Source organism: Oncorhynchus masou, unplaced genomic scaffold (genome assembly GCF_036934945.1).
Source record: "Oncorhynchus masou masou isolate Uvic2021 unplaced genomic scaffold, UVic_Omas_1.1 unplaced_scaffold_1189, whole genome shotgun sequence".
Lineage (NCBI taxonomy): Eukaryota > Metazoa > Chordata > Actinopteri > Salmoniformes > Salmonidae > Oncorhynchus > Oncorhynchus masou.
The window spans coordinates 130,308-135,227 of record NW_027001663.1 but is presented as its reverse complement, the minus strand read 5'-3'; the positions used below and the strand labels follow the sequence as shown (position 1 = coordinate 135,227).

At 40.2% G+C, this 4,920-nt stretch overlaps 2 non-coding genes across 2 annotated transcripts; both read left to right on the top strand.

Annotated features, from left to right (window-relative positions):
- The first annotated feature begins 1,838 nt into the window (after positions 1-1,838).
- trnal-aag (transfer RNA leucine (anticodon AAG)) lies at positions 1,839-1,921 on the top strand. Its single transcript has one exon. It is a non-coding gene; the product is annotated as a tRNA-Leu (tRNA).
- Positions 1,922-2,202: 281 nt separating this feature from the next.
- On the top strand, positions 2,203-2,284 carry trnas-aga (transfer RNA serine (anticodon AGA)). Its single transcript has one exon. It is a non-coding gene; the product is annotated as a tRNA-Ser (tRNA).
- Positions 2,285-4,920: the final 2,636 nt, after the last annotated feature.

Below are 4,920 nucleotides of genomic sequence, written 5' to 3'. Positions count from 1 at the left end.
CATTCTGGAAAGTAGTAGTTGTGTAATGTGAATTTGGCACACAAATACTCAGTGGAGAACCTTGGATTGAACCAAGGACCTCATACATGCACTCCTCCTCTGAGCTTCAATCCCATTTTATTTGCAGATAAAATGCAATATTAATCAATGTACTTTTTTAACCACTCCATGAAACTACAATGAAATTATAGCAGCAATTCTAAATACAAACAAGTATGGACAGTCATTTAACCCATGTTTTGAAAATGACGCAATAGAAGTTGGCAACCATGCCACTTCTGTTCCATAAATGTAAGAACAGGGATTGAACACATGTTCTTCAGATTACAAGAGAAAATTATTTAGCACATCTCTGTTTCCTGTTGAGAATTTCAACATCCTGGAAAGTAGGAGATGGGTCATTGCAAACATTGTAGTGGAGAAGCTGGGGATTGAACCCAGGACCTCATACATGCAAAGAATTCGCTCTACCACTGAGCTACATCCCCTGTCTCTGAAAGAAAAAAATTCTTTTTTTTTTTTTTTTTTAATTTTACCTATAACTAACCAAGTCAGCCAGTTGAGAACAAGTTTTCATATTCAACTGCGACCTGGCCAAGATAAAGCAAAGCAGCGCAACACAAACAACAACACAGAGTTACAGATGGAATAAACAAGCGTACAGTCAATAACACAATAGAAGAAAAAAAGAAAGTCTATATACAGTGCGTGCAAATGGAGGTAAGGCAATAAATAGGCCATAGTAGCAAAGTATTTACAATTTAGCAAATTAACACTGGAGTGATAGATGAGCAGATGATGATGTGCAAGTAGAAATACTGGTGTACAAGAGCAGAAATCACCAACACCTGTCTCACTTTCCAAACAGGAAGTGCTCACTCAGGCCGGTATCTCTTGGTGCACTACATAAAGTCAAAGTGAATCTGATTAACAGATGTTGCGTTTTCACCAATTAGATAAGCATTTTGTCACTCAAAAAGTGGAAGAAATTGCATATACTGTAGCCATCACTTTGTAGCACAGATAGTTGGATGAAATACAAACAAAGCTTGCTTACTTATTTCAAGCGAGGGCACATTATTCAGCCTTGTGGGAAAAACTGAGTTTTAATTCGACAAGGCAGTGATGCTGATGAAATGATGCAAGACCACCCCCTTGTTGACAAAAAGTTTACAGCACCTGGTATTCCCAGGCGTCGTATTTTTAACACTCTGCAAAAACAGCTAGTTGATGAGAGGCTGAAAGAGAATTGCAAGAATCGCCCAATTTCACAGGCGGGCCACAAACAGGCAAATAACAAAAAGCATCTCGGAACGCACAACTCGTCGGTCGTTGTCAGTGGATTGTATTGGTGGGAAGAACAAAAATATGTCTGCAGGGTAATCGAAGTCGCCGCATCTAATGTCAAGTCACAGGTGAGCTGCCTTGTTAAACCCTAAAAATAAATAATAACACGATTGCGTTAAAAATACCCATTAAGCCATTTGTTAAGATTTCCCCCATGTGGACCTGTTGTCACTCTTACCCTGATGGTTGCTGATATTTCCAGACACTTTTTCGGTCTTATCTGAGGAATTTTATCATTTATATCAGAATGGCCATATTCTGAGGCCAGTTTAGCGTTCATTCAATGACGATTTACTACTCTTTTCAATTGAAGGCCATATTGAGGTTAAATCAATGACTGGAGTTTTTCATTGATAAAAACAAATGACTATTGAAAGTGCAAGTCGGTATGGTGCATAAATTTACTGGTCTCTGTGGTGATTTTAGAAGGCTGTGCCTATTTCTACTTTTACCCCATACTCTTTAACCCGATACCCAGGTACTGTGCTGTAGTCAGGATGGCCGAGCGGTCTAAGGCGCTGCGTTAAGGTCGCAGTCTCCCATGGAGGCGTGGGTTCAAATCCCACTTCTGACACTAATTTAATGCATCTCTCAGGAGTCATGCTGCTTAGCAGTAATAATAAGATGATGAAATAACAACCTCAAACAGTGAAATAATAATTTATAATAAACACTCTCAAATGCAAACCTTCTGGAGCTGAGCAAAGATCAAGGAAAATAAGAAAACAGCTGTACTTAATAACAAATGAATGAGGGCATCAATGCATTATAATGAGTTACTGCATTTTCTTTCAGTTGTAAAATTATCACTTTCTGTAGGCTATGCCTGGTGGCCCTTTCACTCCTAACAAGACTGTTGTCGTGGCCGAGTGGTTAAGGCGATGGACTAGAAATCCATTAGGATCTTCCTGCGCAGGTTCGAATCCTGCCGACAACGAAAATGCATTTTCTTGACCCCTCCGGGGATTTCTAGACCATTGGTTAACAAAAATAATATCTCTCCATATTTTTTGAAAATTCTAAAATACATATATTGTCCCAATGTGTTTCTTGAAGGCATAAAATATCAGAATGCTTCATTGTTCTTAAACCAATATCAGAATTTTTCCATTGTTCTTAAACCATTCGCATTGACTGACATGAATTTAACCATTCCAATAAATAATAAAAATAAATATTTTCTCATTATCCTCGACCTGTTTCTTCCTTTTCCATCCTTTTTCACCTCCACCGATGCTTTCCTCTTCCTGTAGTCTCCCCTTGTTCTATCAATCTTTTCCATGTCTTCTGAATCTGAAATTGACTCTAAATCCATCTCATCCAACCAACTCAAAATCTTCTATCCTGTGCCTGTTGTGCTCCCTGTATACATTTGCGTCTCCTGTATCGTTGTCAGCGTCCCACTCCCCTCCACTTCACTTCCTTCCGAGGCACCCACATAGCCCGAGGCCCCCCCAAAACCTGTGAGTCCCCAGTGCCTCCACCCAGCCCACTCCCCCCTCCTCCTGAAAACTCCCTCTTCTTATTTTTGAATCCATACTGCTCCCTATTTCATTCGTCTTCTGTTCCATCTTCTCCCCTCTTCTTTTCTCCGTCTCTCCACCCTCCACCACGTCCTCTCCTCCATCTTCTTCTCCTTCTTCCACCACAAAAATACCTTTCCTTCCCTCCAACACATTCACATTCAACTACTTTAATGATTGTTTCAAAGGCAAGATTTGCAAATGTAGGCACAACATGCCAGAAACAAATGCCTACAATACACATCCAAGCATAACTGACCAAATTATGAAAGACTAACATTGTCATTTGAAATTCTGAAAAGTGAGTATGGAAGTATGGAAGAGGTGAAAAAACGTATTGCTGTCTATCAACAATGACAAGCCACCTGGGTATGACAAATTGAATGGAACATTATTGAGGATAATAGTGATGATTTTGCCACTCCCATTTGCCATATCTTCAATATAAGCTGACAAGTGTGTGCCCTCAGGCTTGGAGGGAAGCAAAAGTCATTCCGCTACCCAAGAATAGTAAAGCCCCTTTACTGGCTTAAATAGCCAACCAATCAGCCTGTTACTAACCCGTAGTCAACTTTTGGAAAAAATGTGTTTGACCAGATACAATGCTATTTTACAGTAAACTAATTGACAACATACTTTCAGCATGCTTATAGGGAAGGACATTCAACATGCACGGACGGCACTGGCACAAATGACTGATGATTTGCAAAGAGAAATGGATGATGAAAAGATTGTGGTAGCTGTTTTGACATTATCGATCATAGTATGCTGCTGGAAAAACATATGTGTTATGGCTTTACACCCCTGCTATAATGTGGATAAAGAGTTACTTGTCTAACAGAACACAGAGGGTGTTCTTTAATGGAAGCCTCTCCAACATAATCCCGATCCCAATCTTTACTAATGACATGCCACTGGCTTTGCCAATGTGTCTGTGTTTGCGGATGACTCAACACTATATATGTCAGCTACTACAGTGAGTGAAATTACTGCAGCACTTAACAAAGAGTTCTATAATGGGTGGCAAGAAATAAGTTAGTCCTAAATATTTCAAAAACTAAAAGCGTCGTACTTGGGACAAATCATTCACTAAACCCTAAACCTCAACTAAATATTGTAAAGAATAATGTAGAAATTGAGCAAGTTGTGGAGAATAAACTGCTTGGAGTAACCCTGGATTGTAAACTATCATGGTCAAAACATTGATGCAACAGCAGCTAACATTGGGAGAAGTCTGTCCACAATAAAGCACTGCTTTGCCTTCTTAACAGCACGATCAACAAGGCAGGTCCTACAGGCCTTAAAAATACACCTTATGAAACAGCGGAGTCGGTGAAGAGACACAGAAAGGCACAAACAGACGCACATACTCATTCCAAACCATCTCAATTTGGTTGAGGTCAGGGGATTGTGGAGGCCAGGTCATCTGATGCAACACTCCATCACTCTCCTTCTTGATAAAATAGCCCTTATACAGTCTGGAGGTGTGTTGGATCATTGTCCTGTTGAAAAACAAATGGTAGTCCAACTAAGCCCAAACCAGAATGATGGCGTATCGCTGAGGAATGCTGTGGTAGCCATGCTGGTTAAGTGTGCCTTGAATTCTAAATAAATCACAGACAGTGTCACCAGAAAAGCACCCCACACCATAACACCTCATTTTCCATGCTTTACACATGCAAAGATCATCCGTTCACCCAAAAGAGAAGGTGGTTGGAACCAAAAATCTCAAATTTGGACTCCAGGCAAAAGTACAAATTTCAACAGTCTGTGTCATTGCTCGTGTTTCTTGGCCCAAGCAAGTATCTTCTTCTTATTGGTGTCCTTTCGTAGTGGTTTCAGTGCAGCAATTCGACCATGAAGGCCTGATTCACACAGTCTCCTCTGAACAATTGATGTTGAGATGTGGCTATTACTTGAATTCTGTGAAACATTTATTTGTGCTGCAATTTCTGAGGCTGGTAACTCTAATGAACTTATCTCTGCAGCAGAGTAACTCTGGGTCTTCCATTCCTGTGGCGGGGGCGTCATGAGAGCCAATATCTTCATA